General features: G+C 43.9%; 2 protein-coding genes across 3 annotated transcripts in view; one reads left to right on the top strand and one right to left on the bottom strand.

Moving 5' to 3' along the window:
- The window catches only part of INSYN2A (inhibitory synaptic factor 2A), a 40,715-nt gene extending 40,385 nt beyond the window's left edge, over positions 1 to 330 (bottom strand). Inside the window, 1 exon segment of the mRNA XM_018078450.2 lies at positions 283 to 330. The gene's annotated coding sequence lies outside the window, so the exon portion shown is untranslated.
- Positions 1 to 18,973, top strand: part of DOCK1 (dedicator of cytokinesis 1) — a 276,152-nt gene that overhangs the window by 130,622 nt on the left and 126,557 nt on the right. The window lies entirely within an intron of this gene.

The raw sequence follows: 18,973 nt of genomic DNA, 5'->3' as shown, positions 1-18,973 counted from the left end.
TCCTCCAGCTACACCTCTCCCCTCCCAGGCACCCGCTGGAAGGGGAGCAGGGAAAGAAAGGCTGGCATTTTGCTAGATCGGGATATTCTCTCCTTCTCTGTCACGAAAGTTATTGGATGCAGGAGCTGTTCCCAGGCAGGCAGATACGCTATTGCATAACGCTGGCGCTCAGCGCCAGCCTTTATCCTCATCCCTACGAAGTTTTCCGCTGGAAAAACCAGCGGAGCGGGGGGGGCTTTTGGGTCTGGGGGCGAGCGAGCCGCGGGCAGGGCTGTCCCTTACCTTATGCTTCCTCACGCAGAAGTGGCGGTCTGGGCGAGCATCTCCCTCCCGCCGCCGGGGCGAGCTGGGCGTCAGAGCCTCGGCATCTGCCGCGGAGGCGCCCGGAGCCGCCGCCGCCGCGCTCCCGCTGCCTCATTGGGCTGCGCGGGGGCCGGAGTCCCGGGGGTCCTCGGCCGGGTCCCCGCCGAGGGAACTTGTTGAGCGGGACCGGCGGGTCCCCCAGCGGGCGGAGCGGGGAGGCAGGAGCGGGGGCCGGCTGGCGGCGGGCGCGGGGCGCGAGGGGAGGTGGGATGGAGGGATGGAGGGATGGAGGGATGGAGCGATGCTCGCCGCGCGGGGTCCGCGCAAAATGAAGGGGGGAACCGGGAATCCGCCGCTCGCAGCCTCGCTAAACCCCCACAGTTACTCCTCTGTTTCCTCGACGCGTGGATTCGTTAATAATAGATTCATACACACCGTCCCCGAGCACCCCGGTTTTCCAGTTGCGCTACGGGAGCACTGGAGCAGCCGCAGAGTGGGTGATGCTGATCCATAGGGAATCTCAGCGAAGCACTGGGTTAAAGCTACACGGCTGCGTTTTATTGGGAGGGCAAGTGTTTGAGGTGCTGAAGGAATAGATACTCCCATTTGCTTTTAAAGCTCGGGGAAAATGGATGCGAGTTCAGAGCAAAGCACTTTGGTAGAGCAGCCGGGATTGATAAATGCGATAATGGGCTTAAAACTTCAATCCCATCTTTCCTCATTCTCTCTCAAACCACTTTGTCTTTTTATAGAAGGTTTAGTTTTTCATAGCAAAAAAAGTTGGAAGTTAAATGGGTCGTGTGTATTTAACCAGACTGACTGACAGAAGATGTCACGAGAGGCACGGGAATTGGTCCGAGTTGGGAAGCGGTGGGTCGGTCTCCTTTCATTCTGAGAATTCCAGTAGTTTTGCTGTTTAATACTTTTCACCATGGCATAAAACTCACCTAACCCAGGTGCCACCAGGTGCAGGCCACAGTTTCTCTGTGGTGGCACCGTCTTGGCCATGGGTGGCGTTGGTGGGGATTGTTGATTTTGGGGTTACTGAAGCGGCCCCTGATTTGAATTGGCAGCTGAGAGCGGCCGGACGAGCCCGAACCGCCCCGTCAGTGCCAGGGCTGACAAACACCTCAGCACAGGAGGGAGGGACACCCGGGCTGGGCACTGCACGAGTCAGTGCATCCACAGGGCAGGATGCAGCAGAATTCCTGGCTGGAGTCCTGGGTGTCTTTCTGGAGTTAATTAGCTGGAGCAGCCCATTGCAGCAGGGATCGCACGGCGCTGCCGCAGCGGGCAGCAGCACCGCACTGGGGCCAGGCTGGGCAGGGGAGAGAGAGACCCCCAGAGTGGGCAGGGACATCCCTGTGGGCACAGCTGCCCCACAGACATCGGCGTGGAGATGGATCCACAGAATTCCTCACCGGTTAAACTGCAGTTTGGCTGTGCAGGACTGGAGCAGAGCAGTGTTCAACAAATCAGGCAGTCAGCAGAGGGCAGCTAAGTTGCTCTCCCTGCCTGTACCTGTCCAGGTATCCCACTGCCCTCCTTCCTCTGCTCCTTACTCTGTGAGTTTGCTGTTGATCCCTAAAAGAGGGTGTCCAAGGGGGTGATTTCTGCATCAGCTGCTGCTCTGCCCTGGGGTAGGGACTGAGGGCTCCCCAGGCTGGTGGCACAACTTTGATCACACTGAAGATCTCTCATGGTATTTTATCAGAGATTCTTTGTCCCCAAGACATCAGTGGGAAGAATTAAATATCAACTTGCTTGTTGATAGGACAGCAACCACCATGCTTTTGCTTTTTTCCTTTCTCTGCTTTTCTTTCCAGCAGTGCTGACTTGCTCTATTCCAGGTCCTTTGTGGATTTCTCTGTACCAAAATAAATGTGTTTGTTGGCTGCAGCCTGACCACAGACGTGGCTAAAATTACATGGTAGGGTGACCATGTTTTAAATAATGTGTGCTACTTGCACAGAGCAAATAGATCAGTGGTAGGAGATGCTGTTGCTTTTCCCAGGCTGAAGATGTGACTTTGCACAGACCATGATTACTAGAAGAAAATACTCGATATCCTGAGTGACTTGAAAGGAGAATCTCTCTGACAGAAGCAGCAGTTAAACATCATTCTTGTCTTCTCCATAATGATATTTAGAAGCTGTTGTCTCAGGGCTGATTAGCCTTGCACAGCATTATGCATATGCCCCATTTATAAACCATACAGCATTTTCTGTAGATTTTTAGGGAATTAGAAAGCACTTTCTAGTTCTGGACCAGATTCACGTGTAACTACTGACACCATTGGTGTGCCCAGGGATATTTCAGATGAGGGTTTGTGAGGAATGAAGTGCTTCCTGATTATCTTGGTTCACGTTACTGTAAAAGCACGTAGAAGTGAATACACTGGGAACTTGGAAATGCTTCATCATCCCCTTTGCCAATTTTTTAGCCTTTAAAAATGCTGAGCACAACTGTTGCATAATGAAATGTAGTGTCAAAGCAGTACTTGAGAAGGGAGAGAGGTCGGGCTTAAGCCTGGGAGGATGCAAAGAGAAAAGAGGCAGTTCATTTTAATTGTTTTAGATTACAGATTTATTGCTCCCTAATGGAGTGTCCTGCCTTCCCAGGTTGCCTTTTTCTCCCAGTGTTTGTCAGGGAGGGGTGAGCACTGCCCAGGGCTGTGATGGTGTGTTCCCATGACACGGGCAGGTGGGTGGGTGGAAGTCCTGCCTTGGACTTATGGAGTGAGGAAAAAAATCCTATATTTGAGAGCATATATATATATATATATATATATATATATATATGTATTTTTAGTGGTGTTCTCTGTGGAGAAGTACAGCAAGGGGGCCTTCTTCCACACTGCTAATTGCATAATAAATTTGGGGAGGAGTGTGTGTGTATAAATGTTAATCTTCTAACGCAGCCTGATGTTACAGACTTCAGATTTTCCTTTATTTTTTTTCTTAAATTCAGCTTCTGGGAGAGTGTGAGGAGACAGGGCACTACTGAATGACTGAGGTGCTGGTGTGGGAGGGTCAGCCTGTGCCCTCCTGGTTGGCAGCGCCAAGATCTGTCCTCCCCATGCTCAGGTTTTGGCTCAAGGGCTGCTCCTGGGGGGCTGTGTGTGCTGAGCCAGTGTTCTGTGTGATCACCCTTCACTAGAATGTGCAGGTCCTACAGTGAAATGTGATTTTCTGGAACAGTCTGTGAAGTTCTTGTCAGTCTTTGAGGAAACAAGCTGGAATCCAGCACATGGAAAAGCATGTGGCAGCCAGAGCTGGAGTTATCATTGGCTGTTCCAGGGAGCACCAGCGAGGGGAAGGTGATAAACCAACACCAAAGGGCTGTTGAGAATCAGCCTGAAAGCTGCTGTTCAAACTTCCCCTGGTTTGAAATGCTGAGGGGCAGGTTCAGGGGTGAGTTCAGGGCCCTGTGAGTAGGGAAGAGCCAAGGAAAGGACCAGTGTCATGTCCAGGTGAAGGATAGGCTGGAGATGCCCCTTGGTGGGCTCTGCTGAGCTGCTGATGTGTCTGGGGCTTGGGAAGGTGTCACAGCTTGGGACCATTCCTGCAGGACCTGCTGTTGGATCTGCATTCAGTAAATTAGGAGGCGTAATTTAAGTCCCAACACTAAATACCTGAGCTAGGCTCCAAGGGATATACACAGTCCTTTAGGACCAGCCTAATTTGTCTCAGAACATTACAGACTCTGTTTTAGGTGAAAGAAGGGTGAAGTTCACTGGATTTGAAACACAGATGTGGACAATGTTATGTCTTTTCTCCCTATGGTCGCTTGGGCCCAGTGCTGTCACCCAGTCTTTGCTAAAAGCAGGTATTTTGACATTGCTGAATCTTTATTCCCATGAATTAGGTGGTTTTTTCCAGGCCTTTGGATGACATCTGCCTGGCTTCCTGGACTACATTGGTTATTTGTTTATTTACTTATTCCAGCCTGCCATTGGAAGAAAAATGGTGGGATGTTAAATATGCTTCTCTGCTCCAGCTGAGGTGGAGGCAAACTTGGCTTGAATTTCAAACAGGTCTCCATGCAGTCAAATCCTTGGAGGTGCTCCTTGCTTTGAGGAAGGATTTATTCTGCTTGGCTGTGATGCCAAAGAAATAAGGTGTCTCAGAGTCCTTTTCAGCAGAAATTTGAGGGATTTGATGTAGTGTCTTGCACCATGATAAGTTTTTTCCGTGAGCTTGGACAATTCATTTGAGCCTGTGCTGTTGTCTTTCTTTATCTGTTGAAGATAATCATTATCTTTATCTTTTGAAGATAAAGTGGATTTCAGCCTGTGTGTGTAATACCCATAATACCTGTGTGCAGCTAAAATATTAACCAGCTCATTGAGGGAACTGCTCTTTGTGGGTTTGCTGCTCTAAGAAAGAAAATGCTGAGTAACCTCATTAGCTCTGATAGTTATTTCTGTGCTTTGTTGGGATAAGTAGGAGCAGGATTCAGTCCTCTCTCTCAATTTCTCTTTAGAAGAAAATATAACAGCAGGTTTCAGCAGCTAAAGCTGAGATTTTGGGTTCCAGTTGAATGGTGTCCCATCAGGAACCCAGATTGCTGTAGATGTTTATCATTCATACGAAGAAAAAAAATCTGAATTTTCTTGGAATAAGAGTAGGAGTTTTTTCATATTTCCACTGTGTTTCTAGTTCAGAAAAGTTCCTTTTCAATACACAGATATTTTTGGGAAGAGAACTAAAGTGGTTGGAAATCCTTGTTTGTTCTTCTGAGGATGAGGATTCTGATCTCTGGTGGTGAGGAATCATTTATCTGATCAAGATGTTCTCAGTAGGTGCTGAATTCTGCCCTGGTTCCATTATCATGCAGCTTGTACAGTGTGGAAATAAATGAGGGGCTGGGAGAGTGTGATGTATGAGACCCTAAATGGCTGCATTTTGTTCAGATTTGAAAGGCAGTTTAGCTTGTCCTCATTACTGATGACTTGTGCTTTTATAGCCCTTCTTTCTGCATTTCAGAAATCCTTTGTGCCCATCTGAATAATAAATCACCCTGTTTGATTTGCTCAGCGAGAGCAAATGTGGAATTACATCCTTATTAAGAGAAACTGGGAGTGTGGGGGAATTTTTTTTTAAAGGAACATTATGCCAACTTTGTTAATATTTTGGTTTGTCTCGTTTATTTTATTACTTTTTCGGATTCCGGGGATTTCTCTCTGACTGCTTTATGGCAAAGGGAAAAATACTGCCCTGCTTAAAAATAAAAAAATCTGATCAGACTTCTGATTGCCTTCAGACAAATGGTTTCAGATGTAAGCACCTAATGAAATTTGGAATGAGCACGAATTCCATCTTAAAATTCAAGTTATGGACCAAAAAAAAGGCAGATCTAACAAATAATGGGGATACTGCATCTGCTTCCTATTTGCTCTGTGGTGGAATATATTATTTATACAACATTGATTTCATTAGATGGAGGATTTAATGCAACTTTTCTGTCAAACTGGAGAACATTCAATGTTATAAAGTAGTGTAAACTCCCAAACCCTCAGCAAGGTTTTCTCAGTTGAAATATTGAACTATTTCAAATTTGAATAGAGCATAAAAATATAGACTTTTATATGCTTTTACATGTTGCCTTAAAGTTAGAAGCCCAGAGAGCATCCTGGTCCTATTGCATAATGTTTAACAGGAAAAACAAGCTAAGACTAAATGTATGAAGCAAGTGAAAAATGAAAATATGAAATTATGGAAGAGAGAAATAAGTGACCAGAGCAAATAGATGTAAACTGAACACACCATTTCTGCAGGTGCTCTGAGTCTAAACCAAAATTAGAGATTTTGGCCATAATGTTGAGAAATGAACTCTTTAGCAGAGTTTCTAAAATCCCTGAGCAGGCACCAAAATCTAATTGCCCTCAATAACTTTGATACACGACACAGAGATGTGGTGGCAGTGAATAAAAAGGGATATAAAGAGGCAGATTGCAATATCGTAGGCACCCCAAATTTAGCCATATGCTCACAATTAAGAGCTTCTACTCCTTTATTTATTTTTTTTCTAAATAAAATGAGCTAAACTCTTAGCTTTTGCAAATAAGAATATGTTACATTCATGACTGACTGTGCAGGCACCTAAATCTTTTATGTGTTAAAATATATGTGACTAAGTTTTAACTCAGGAATATAAGAAGTTATTTTTGAAGTCCAAAAATCCTAAAAGCACAGGTTATTTAAATAAGTTGTGTTGTGCAGGAGCCTGATGATAAATATGGGAAGCCTGATAATGACATTAAATGAGTTTACAGTTGACAGCAGCAGCCAAGTGAAGTCCTTCTTAATCTGTGGTCTGTAGCTCTTCAAAATACAGTTCAATAAAGTGTCTCTGTCCTTTATAATTTCTGGGCACTATATTCAAAACCATTAAAAGCAGCACCACATTTTGATTTTCTTCAATTTTTAAACAATTTTAAATATTAATACGTAGCAGCAGTTGAGGAGCATAATTAGCAGATACCTTAAATCCATGGGTGTCCATCAGCATTGCAGGAAAGCCCAATAACTGAAGGGGCTCTTGGGAGGGAGGGAGAAACCTCCGAAACCACAGAAATAAATTGATAATTTTGGTAATACTGTGAAACTTCCTCAATTTGCTTCTAGGAATTCAAAGTGGTGCCCTGATATTTGAGTGTCTCCACATCCCTCCCTTGTCAGTGCCCTTTTGCCTGAGCCTGGATGGGGAAATTTTTTGGGTGAGAGCTGGAATGATTGTTCCTTGTCTCCAAACTTTACTTGACTTGGTGCATTCCCTGGGTGGCCTTGCCTTTGCTGCCTGGCTCCAGGACTTTCGGAGACACAACTTCCATGTTTTTCACCGTGTGTGGAAAATAAGTGCCTCAGTTAAAAGTACCATCTCATGTTTGTTTGAAATTCATCTCCTGTTCACTCCAGCAGCTGCCTCCTGTTTTTCAACCTGTGAAATCTGGAACACCAGCTGTGCACTCCTTTCATCCACCACCACTGTGGATTTGGAAATCTTGGAAAAATAGAAATCCCCTCTCTGTCTTCTTGGAAGAATCTGTGACTTTGTGGCCTCTTCTCAGGAGGGAGCTTCTCCATCTCCTTGTCCTGGAGGCAAAGACTGGTTTGGGTTGGAAGGGACCTTAAAGACCATCTCATTCCATCTCATTCTACTCCCTTTTCCACTGTCTCAGGTTGCTCCAAGCCCCATCCAACCTGGCCTTGGACACTTCCAGGGATGGGGCAGCCACAGCTCCTCTGGGGAACCTGTACCAGGGCCTCCCCACCCTCACAGGGAAGAATTCCTTCCCAATATCCCATCTAACTCTGAACTCCAATAAAAATCTCTCTCCATCTTTCTTCCAAATCCCCTTTAAATACTGAAAGGCCACAAGGTCTCCCTGGATCCTTCTCTTCTCCAGGCTAGGATTTTACTTGCCCTTCTCTGTACCTCCTGCAATCCCTTCTGTCTCCCTCAAGCTGTGGAGACTATATTTATTTACTGAACTCAAGTTTTCCTTCCCTGTGAGTTGCTGTAAATCCAAGTTTTCCTCAAAGGCTGGTAGGAAACACCAGCAGGGCTTTATTTGTGAGCTGAGCTTTTCCTGGGGCCGATGAGCTGGGCTGAGGAGCTAATGAGGTTTGTTTGGATGTGTAATTCTGTTATTTCCCATCAATTACCCAGTGACAGATAAGCTCTGCAGGAACTGATTATCTAAATAAGGGGCTTGATATCCTGGGGGAAAGCTGCTGGGGACTGAAGGTGATGCTAAATGGACAGGGAGGGACATGGTGTGACTGATGCTTCACCTCACACACGTTTTTTGGTGGCTGAGACAAGTTGAGGGGAAAAAGGACAAACCCCTTTCTCTTGTCACTGTAAAATCACAGGGTGGTTTGGGTTAGGAGGGACCTTAAAGCTCATCCCATTCCCACTCCCTGCCATGGGCAGGGGCACCTTTCACTAGACCAAGTTGCTCCAACCATGTCTTGATATCCCATAAGAGCTCATTTAATAGACAATTTATGATGTGATGTTTTTCATAAAATTTTAATTGAACTTGAAATTATCTTTTGGGGCATTTTTTGTTTGTGATTTTTGGTGATTTTCTTTAAATGAAAACTGTTTAATTTCAGGTGTTATCCAAAATTACTAGGTGAAGATTACTGGCTAGAAAAACCCCAGTGACTGGAAAAAGCAAAATGCATGTTAGTTTTTACATTTAATAAGCTAAAAAAAGAGTTTTAGTAATACACAGGGATGCAATGAGTACTTCCCTTTTATTTATTCATGTTTATCACTTGCCTTGAATTATAAACATATTAATTCCTACCTACCAGTTCATGACTTTGGGTGATATTTGTACTCTCTTTATGCAGAAATTGCCCATATACCTCACAGTTACTTATAGGAACAGACTTAACCAGGGTTACTTCTGTAGCCTTGAGAGACTTTTGTCTTGCTCTAAGTAGCTTTTCTAAGGTATTTTTAAAGCATTTTTTTATAATCCTTTTTTTTCCCCTCCCCAACAGATGAGGAGTATTTTCAGCCATACCAACAGAAATAATCCTTACTCTTTTCAAATCTCATTTTTGCCAAATGTCAGGAGTGGGATGAGTCCTGTAAGCTCTGCCGCCACACAGGGTTGGTTTATTCTCCTGCTGTTGTTTCAAATGTTACACCTAAAAAAATCGTGGTTATGATGGTTCTAAATGCACAGAAATTATGTCAGGAAAAGTACTTTCAAAATAATGATACTATTGCAATAAAATAGGAATACAACATTTCACTCCTGTTTTGAGAACTGAAGATGGGATTAATTGGGATTTTTGAGATCTCTCAGGTGTTTTGCTTCTCCAGCTTTTCATATTTTCAGTATATCTAAGTAGTACTGTATCATATAGAAATACTTGAATTCTATAGTATTTTAATCATAGAATCACACAATGGCCAATCCAGTTAGCCATTCCACTGAGCTTTTGCTGTGCACTAATTTGAATTTTATTTATTCTTTCTTAATATTTGTTTCACATTTTGAATATATATCAAAGTGACTTTGCCTCAGTTGTACTGTTCTGAGAGGATTGAACGTGGCAGAGTCTGGGATGGGAAATCCTGGGGGGGTCTGGGCATGGAAAAGAGGTTCTGCTTAGTCCTGTTACTGCCCAGCTGGGAGGAAAAAAAGGAGAAGAGGGTGTGGATGATGGAATATCCATGTGCATTTGCTTGGAATGATGTGGGAGGGGTGATCTGAGCTCTGTGGACCAAACCAGCCCCTTCCCACCACCTTCCCAGGCACACAACCCATCCCTCTGCTGCCACTGCAGCCAGAAGGGTTGATTTGTACTTTGGAACGTTTTAAATCACTGATTTTAATCTTGGTTTGGATTTAATTGCTTTTTTTCAAAGAGAGATTAGTTCTCATTTAGGTGTGGATTTGTAATTAAAAAACATCTCTCAACTTAAGTTGCTTTTGTTGCCCACACGCATCAGCCACACGTGTGGGAAAGCAATTACAGAGCTGAATATACTGACTATACATTTAATCCTGGTGTTAATGTGAGGGGCATTGTTAGAACGTGATAAATGACTTCTTATTTGGGAGGGGATTTACTTTTTTCCCTTCTGATTTCTGCCAAGACCAAGTTGGGAGGAAAAAAAGAAATTCAATTATAAATCGAAATTTATTTTGGTGGTGGAAAAACAGCACTTCAAAAGGCTTTGTTGTTGCTGGAAATACAGAGAGCACTGGATATGATGAGGAAAATTACCAAAACATGTTTTGCACTTTAGAGGTAGTGAGTTGTTCAATAGGGAAGTTATTCCCCTCAGATGTTTTAGGTGGGTTTTGGTGGGATTGCAAGCGTAGAAAAACCTGAATTACCTTTATCTGGAGTAGAGCTGCCTGCTCAGATATTCCATTCCTTCCTTCAGGAGTTGGAGGATATCCCTGGAAGTGTCCAAGGCCAGGTTGGACAGGGCTTGGAGCAACCTGGGCTAGTGGAAGGTGTCCCTGCCCATGGCAGGGGGTGGAACTGGATGAACTTTAAAGGTCCCTCCCAACCCAAACCATTCTGGGATTCTGTGACCTTGGTTTTTCCATGGAATGGAAGAGGGAACGAGATGTCCTGGTTTTAAAATATTTAGTTTGTTTCTCGACTTCCTAGTCTCTGTTATTGATCTGAAGTCAGTAGAATAAATTGAATTTCAAAATAAGAATTGTGTGTGTAGGGGGGGAATTCCTGTTTCCACACTGTGGTTTATTTGCTCCGGGAAGTTTGTCCTTTACCCAGCTGATAGTCCCCTTTTCTCCTGCTGGTGTTGGATTTCTGCTGAGTTCAGGTAGGAAAAGGATAAGGAGCCTTTTATCAGCAGCATCCTATTGGAGCTTATTATGCTGAATGTTTTGGTCATTGTTCCAAATCTTAATAAAAATGGGTTTTAATTAATTCAGTTTTCTACAGTAGAAATGTTCATCTCCTTTTGCTTAGATTGCATGTTAGAGATTGATTTCATATTCTTTTCATGAGGTACCTTTGAAGCTCTTCTGGAGACTGTTTAGCAAGAGGTTGTCTGAGAGAATCCCCCAAAGTATTCTGAGTTACTGTGAGTTTAATAAGAAATAAAATTCAAATTTAATAATGTTACAGGAAGAATTGGGTCATTCTTGGAGACTCAGCCCACATATTATCATTTCAGGTTCTGCAGAGGAGTCCTTCCCTGTTCCCTTTAATTAACTGCAAAGTATTAAACAGGTCTGTGTTCCTTGAGAATGTATGGAATGGAGATGTGGCTGCTCCTCCAAATAACTACAGGGAGTCTCCCAGAAAATAGAGAAATCTGAACTTTTGGCTTTTTGTTCTTGAAGGGAAACACTTGGGAGTTTTTCCTGTGCTCCTGGAAACCCTGCACACGTTGGACAAAATGGAACAACCTGAAGGAGTTACAGGCAAAGTGAGATTGTCTGTGCAAGAGGCAACCTGTGCATGTAGGACAAGGATAAAACTCTCCTCCTCTGCTCTGGAGCCAGGCTGGGAGAGCTGGGGGTGTTCACCTGGAGAAGAGAAGGCTCCAGGGAGACCTGAGAGCCCCTTCCAGTGCCTAAAGGGGCTCCAAGAGAGCTGGAGGGACCTGGGACAAGGGATGGAGTGACAGGACAAGGGGGAATGGCTTCCCACTGCCAGAGGGCAGGGATAGATGGGATATTGGGAAGGAATTGTTGGCTGTGAGGGTGGCGAGACCCTGGCCCAGGTTGCCCAGAGAAGCTGTGGCTGCCCCATCCCTGGAAGTGTCCAAGGCCAGGTTGGGTGGACTTGGAGAACCTGGCTGAGTGAAGGTGTCCCTGCCTGTGGCAGGGGGTGGGACTGGATGGGCTTTAAGGTCCTTTCCAACCCAAAGCAGTCTGGTATTCTATAAAACTTTCTGGTATACAATTCCCATGGGATAACAGTGCTGATATTCCCATCTGTCCCCACGGGAGAGCTGGAAGCTGGATGCTGGATCCAGGTTCTTGCAATGGCTCTGGTTCCATGGCCAGCAGAGCTCAGCCCACAGCTCTGCCACAGCCTGGCCTGGGACCCCATGGAAATGCTCTCTCTCGTGGTGCTTCTGGTTTTGTGCCTCTGGCATGGGAATAATGGGATTTCTCCTTCCTCTGGTGACTCCTGTTCTAACTCTGGACCAAAGCTGCAACCTGTGCATTAGCAGGAGCTCTGCTCCTCCAGCCCTCACCTTGCATCTCTCCCAGAGGAGCACGGGGGTGATTTGGGAGCCAGATTCCAAGGGAAGAGGCAGGTAAGGTGAGGATGTTCCAGTGGACAGGGAAGAGCAATCTCACTTCTTTGAAATCCCGTGTTTGCTCCTACTGGGTATTAATCTGTACAGCTCCTCTTAGCTGTCAATGTTGGGACAGAAATTCTAACTGGAGATGGATCCTGTCTGGAAATTGTATTTCTCTTGTTTACCATGGTGGTGAGTTTGTGTAAATACTGCTAATTTTGGTGCTCTAATGTTAAATATCATCGAAAATTGAACTTAAGTTAGAGAAGTCATAACGAAGGACCAACCTGTTATCAGCAGTGCTTCTGTATTTAATCAGTTTTCCTGCTCTTTGGGGAGGAGGGAATGAGAACATTGCCTGTGATGGGGATTTCATTTTGATATCATGCAAATATGAAGAGAGCCTTGTCTTTATTTTTACCACTGATGAGAGCCTGGCAGTAATTCCTGTCTGCAAGGACTGTGTCACCTTCTGCAGCCCTGAAAGCTGAGAGCAGCACATCCCATCCTGCTTCCCCATGAACCCCCTTCCCATATCCACTGTTGTCTCTCCCAAAAATTTGGTAAGGGAACAGCCCCCAGGGTATAGTGTGATAGTTTATGCTCTAAACAAACCAAAGGTGGGAACTAATTAAAAAATGCAAAAGCTTCCCCCAGGAGACCTCCTGCAAACAGCTTTTTAATCCAGGGATATCCAAACTGCATGGTTTTATCAATTAAATTTTGATTGCACATATTTCTTATCTTTCAAGCTCACTGAGCCCCTCAATAAACCAGTTGCTAAATAATTTATGTCACAACAGTCGAATGAGAAGCAACAAAAGTGGAATAATTTGTCTTGAAAATGGCTGTTGCTTTTAGGTGTGTGTTCATCTGGCAGCATCACCTGCCTGGTGTGAACAGGGGGTTCATTTAATAGATGATAAATCTTCCCTTAATATTCCCTTGGTTTGTCATGGGGATACCTCAGTGCAGTGATTTGCCTGCTGCAGAGCCAATATCCATAATACCTGTAGCCATCCCAGTTCCTGGGATTGCTGCAGGCATTTCCAACACAGGATGCTGCTTATCTACACTTTTCTTTTTTTAAGGTATTTTGCAAACTTTAAATTCTTTGCCTGGTCTGCACCAATGTCATCACTTTATTTACCTGGCTTTCAACTTTCATTGTGTTTGATAAGTAAAATGGAGTTTCTGATTGCATTAGTCTTGTTTTTATTTTTGCTCCCTCAGGGATTTCTTGAGAGGGACTTTGGACAAGGGCATGGAGTGACAGGACAAGGGGAATGGTTTTAAAGTGAAAGAATGTAGGGTTAGATGGGATATTGGGAAGGAATTCTTCCCTGTGAGGGCAGTGAGGCCCTGGCACAGGTTGCCCAGAGAAGCTGTGGCTACCCCATCCCTGGAAGTGTCCAAGGCCAGGTTGGACGGGGCTTGGAGCAACCTGGGCTAGTGGGAGGTGTCCCTGCCCAGGACTTTAATGTCCCTTCCAACCCAAACCATTCTGGGATTCCATGAAAATGTCAGTGACATCTCTCTGCTCTGCTGTGAGTTTGAGTCCTTGTAGCCCTTCCTCAGAGGTTGCTCCTCTCTTTGGAAGCTCTTCCTCAAACAGGGACTGATAAAGGGGCCCTCCAGCTCTTGTTCCTTCTGCATCTCCTTCCTTGTCCTTCCCAATGTGTCCTGTTATCACATGGAATGGTATGAATGGCTTTGAGCATCAACCAGTTATAATTAAAATAAAAATAAGGGATTCTAAGTCCCAGAATGGTTATATTCCCACATTCAGTGCTGCATTTTTTCAGAATTACTTAAAAATATATTTATATGTCATTTCCTTTTTATTTTATCCTATTTGAATATTGGCCATTGCCATAAATACAGTTGTTTTCTGTATTTTATGACTACATTTATAATTCTATTACCAGCATTAATAGATGTGTAAACCAAGATACCTGGAACAGATTTATTGAGGACAGTTCTCCAGATTTTTGGTGAAATGGTGTTTAGCATAGCAGGGAGAGAAAAAAAATGGGGAAAGGAAATTGCATTTAGAAAACCAGAAACAGTCCTGACCTTGAGGACTGTTAAGCACCGTGGGTTCCATGGAAGAGCCTCCTGTTCAATCCTGACACTGTGTGGAGCTTTTAAAAGCAAAGCATTTTTGGTTAAAATGGACTTCTTGTCCTGGAACCCTGGAGCAACAGCCCTGGAGAAGCCTCCTGAGATTCCTCCTATAGATCATTATCCCAGTAGGACACCTTTGATGCCCCACCTGTCAAGATGGAAAATTTCCTTAGACCTTTTTCACTTTTCAGGAAAATCAGGTCTTTTTAATTCTTTCCTATTTTGGAAGCTGGGCAGGACCTGATCATCAGCATTGAAGTCTTGTAAGAGATTTCCTTTTAAAACAAGTTTTCAATTGACTGAGACTGAATTGTAGAGATCAAATTAGGATCTATAAAATATGTTATGAGGCAAAACAAGATTTTCAAGACTAAATAAAGTGATATTCACCTATAAACTCTGATATCAGTGTTCTGCATTCTGCATAGACTTACCCTGGGTTGACCTAAAAAAGGTTTTGCTGTCGAGGCAAGCCCTGAGCTCCTTAAATCATATCAAATAGAGGAGGTGGCACATCTTTTCCAGGAGCTGTGGGAGCAAAATTTATCAGTGAAAATACCTTCCTGCATCTTGATTGGCAAAAAGAGGCTTTATAATAATGTTTGTGGCAGCAGGAAAATCCCCAAATATTTATCACTCCTGCTATTGCAGACGCTCACTTGTGTTTCTCAAAGGGAAAAGGCTCCCATGTTTTATTCCCCGTGTTCAAAAAGGCAGGATTTGGCCTAAGGAAATGGAAAATAGTGGGTATTCAGTAAGAAAATGTGATAAATGGGAACATTTGGTACCTGTTTGTATTCTGCTGGTGAATTTACTGTCAGATTTTCTATTCCAGGAAAAGAAATGTTTGTTTTAATACTGTGAGAAATACATGTATGGATTTATATACACACATATATATATATATATATATATATATTTATGGACCTTAGGGGGTTTGCTTTGTTTTGGTTCTTTTTCCTGCTCTTACTGGTGTGATGCTGCTGGTAAAAGCTTCAGGAATCTGTGTCAAACTCCCTTTGGGACGCACTGAAAGCTGCAATTCCATCCAGCTCATTAAATATTACACAATATAAAATATTCTTTAAAACAAGAAGTGATGGGAGACCCTCTGCCTTACCCATGTTGGGTTGTATAATATCTTTATACTATGAATTATATGAAATATATTATTTAAGTGAGCAAACTGGTCTGCTGACAGATTGAATTTTACATTTTCACAAGCCAGTATCCTTAGAAGTTACCAAAAAGTTGAAATTTGGGACATTTTAGAGATGGATTTTTATCTTTTGAGTCGATGAATGGTGATAATTTAATTTGTGGCTTCTAGAATAGGTAACGACTGATTTTTAGTTCTTTATTTGTTGCTGATGTAGAGAGAATACATGTTGTAAGCAAAGAGAAAACTTCATTTTTATATCTTTACAAACTAGTAATTGTGAGGGACTTAAACCCTTTTCAACAAAATAGGGTGAAAATGTTCTGAAAGCCAAAATGTAGATAGTTCATTCAAGTGGTTTTGGTTTTTTTTTGTTTTTTTTTTTTTTTAATTTATTTACCCATTTATTTATTTATTTAGCTGTGAAGTCTTTTAAGGACATGTGAGGGGAATTTTTTTGTAAAAAAAAATCTGATTTACACTTTTTGATCATTCCTGAGCACGGAAAGAGGGACATTGCACTGAAACATCCTTAAACTCAATGTATTTTTGATTTCTTTTAGATTTTCTCCTATACATAAGGAGCTTAATATTCCCAATTTAAAGATTTCCCTGAAAGAAAATGCACAAGACTGTTTAAAATAAAATATTTTATCCCTGAGGGAGAAAAGCGTTGGCATGTGTTGTCTCTCCTTCAGGGAATTCTCTTCTCATTCTGAAATTCCTCAGTGTTAGTTTTACTTGTGGGGTTTATTTGATATGAAAATTCCCCTTCTTGTACCTGTTCAAGAGCCATTTGAACATGGAGTGTCTTATTTTAAAGATAATTTAGGGAAATAGGTACTTTTGGAGCTTTCATGGGCCTCTTCAACTTTTCCTTCAGAGCTCAGTGGTGCAGAAATTAGAAGTAATTTTACAGTTTGGAATTTCATGTTCTTTTTTTTTTTAATATAAAATTAATTTGAGAATAATCAGGCATCGTTTCCAAAGGAAAAAGGGACACTTTGGTGTCGTGTTAAGTTTGATTTTCTTTTAATGTGGCTGAATTACCATCCTTCAACATGGGAGCTGGGCTGGCTTCCCTTATGACAGGCTTGCAGATACTGGATCCCATGGTTTTGCCTTGGGAATACTCGAATCATGGAATAGTTTACGTTAGAAAAGTCCTTTAAGATCATCAGGTCCAACCATTCCCCAGCACTGCCAAGGCCACCACTAACCCATGTCCCCAAGTGCCACATCCACATGGCTTTTAAATCCCTCCAGGGATGGGGACTCCACCACTGTGGAGTCTGTTTCAGGGCTGGACAACCCTTTTGGGGATGAAATTTTCCCAACATCCAACCTGAGCCTCCCCTGGCCCAGCTTGAGGCCGTTTGCTCTCATCCTGTCCCTTGTTCCCTGAGAGCAGAGCCAGACACCACCCCCAGCTCCCCCCTCCTGTCAGGGAGTTGCAGAGCCAGAAGGTCCCCCCTGAGCCTCCTTTTCTCCAGGCTGAGCCCCCCCAGCTCCCTCAGCTGCTCCTGCTGCTCCAGACCCTTCCCCAGCTCCATTCCCTTCCCTGGACACACTCCAGCCCCTCAATGTCCTACTTGTCAGGAGGGGCCCCAAATTGACCCCAGGATTTGAGATTTGACCTCAACAGTGCCCAGCACAGGGGGAACAATCACTGTCCTGGTCCTGCTGGACACACCATGGCTGGCACAGCCCAGGGACCACTGGCTTTGTGCCCACCTGGGCACACCTGGGCTCGTGTCCACTGGTGACCAGCACCCCTTTTCCCCCAGGCAGCTTTCCAGCCACTTCTCCTCCAGCCTGGAGCTCTCCATGGCTTGAGGTGACCCCAGGGGACCCACTGGCCTCAGTGCAGCTGGTTTGAAAAGAAAGAGTGAATCCAGCACCCCTGTGTTTGGGCAGGAGAGACATTAATTGTAATAAACTGCTTACAAAGTGCAATAAATGTACTCCTCTGGTGTGATAGGCTTTGATTATCCTACTGTCTGTGTGGCTCCCTCATTTCTGAGTTTTGATAGTAAGGAAGGATGTGAAAGACTTCAGGATAAACCCTGACAGTGTTTCAGTGAATAAATAGCTGATAAATGCCCAGGGCAATGGCAAGTCCCTGATGTTGCCCTTGCAGGACTCTCTGTATCAGTGTGGCTTTGCAATTATTCCTATGGTTAAAATTAAAATTGATTTTTTAGAGAATTAGATCCCTTTTTATTATGTGTTGCTTGGAGTGCTGTAGATGATGACAGTGGTCTCCACATCCAACTGAGGATTAAGAACCAGCTTAAGTTTAAAATTTAATCATCTTTAGCTATTGCTAAATAGTTAGTAGCACCTTGAGTACAAATATTGCCTATAAATAATTGCAAATTTTATTAGCATTGTAATTAAGAGCTTGTTGGCTGCAGATGATACCTCACTAAGTGCAAAGAAAATGCTGAAGGGTGAGCAAACAACTGATAGTGCATTTTTTTCCTAATATTAAGTAGATTTTCATACCCAGCAGGGACTTGGAACAGTGTTTATAGGTGGGGATCTGCAGGTAAATGTACCAGAGATGTCTGTGTGAGACAATGTTGGCTTAAAAGAACAATAAAGTATCAAAGAAAGAAAGAAAAGGGGTTTTATTACCTAGGTAAATACTGAGAGGAGCATGAATCATTGTTTATGCAGGAAAACAGGAATAAGTGTTGGTTAACTGCTCAAAGACCCTCTCAGCACCACTTTGGGGGCTCAGCATCAGCTACACAACAACATTTCACAAGGTTCTGTGATTTTAACTAAAGCTTAAAGCACTACAGAATCACCTTCTGTTCATGATCCATTTGTATTTGTTAAGCTTTATTTTCCTATGTTTATTTTTTCCTCCAGCACCCATTCCAGGTTTTTACCGGGCTTTCCTATTGGCATTTTCACTCCTGCACGTGGACTCAGAGTGTTTCACCACCAGGCATTAAACTTTCATGTTCCTTTCCCATTCTCACCATGCTAATTAAGAAGATATTCTTGTGTAATTATCTCTCCCTTCAGTGACTCATCATTTTCCTGGCTGATGGGGACAGCCAGAGCAGCCTGTGCTGCTCCCAGGGGAGGGTTGGACTGCCTGGGCAGGAGCTGGGATGTTAGAGGGGATGGAGGAGGGACAGGGGTCACCAGGAGGTGCAGAGAGTGTCAATCAAATTCATCCACACCTCTGGCTGCTCCTGCATTGAAAAGTGAAAGTTCAAATGTGTTTGCAAGTTCAACAGTTGATCTGCATTAATTTGCTCTGCTCTACTCTGGGGAGACTCCTCCTGCAGGGCTCTGCAGCTCTGGGGGGCCCGACATGGGAACCATGTGGAGCTGCTGGAGCGAGTCCAGAGAGGCCACGGAGATGCTCCGAGAGCTGGAGCCCCTCTGCTCTGGAGCCAGGCTGGGAGAGCTGGGGGGGTTCACCTGGAGAAGAAAAGGCTCCCAGGAGACCTGAGAGCCCCTTCCAGGGCCTAAAGAGAGCTGGAGAGGGACTTGGGACAAGGGCCTGGAGGGACAGGACAAGGGGGAATGGCTTCCCACTGCCAGAGGGCAGGGTTAGATGGGATATTGGGAAGGAATTGTTGGCTGTGGGGG

The sequence above is a fragment of the Manacus vitellinus genome, unplaced genomic scaffold, assembly GCF_001715985.3.
Source record: "Manacus vitellinus isolate BGI_N305 unplaced genomic scaffold, ASM171598v3 scaffold_40_pilon, whole genome shotgun sequence".
NCBI classification, from domain to species: Eukaryota; Metazoa; Chordata; class Aves; order Passeriformes; family Pipridae; genus Manacus; species Manacus vitellinus.
This window is presented reverse-complemented; position numbering and strand designations above follow the sequence as displayed.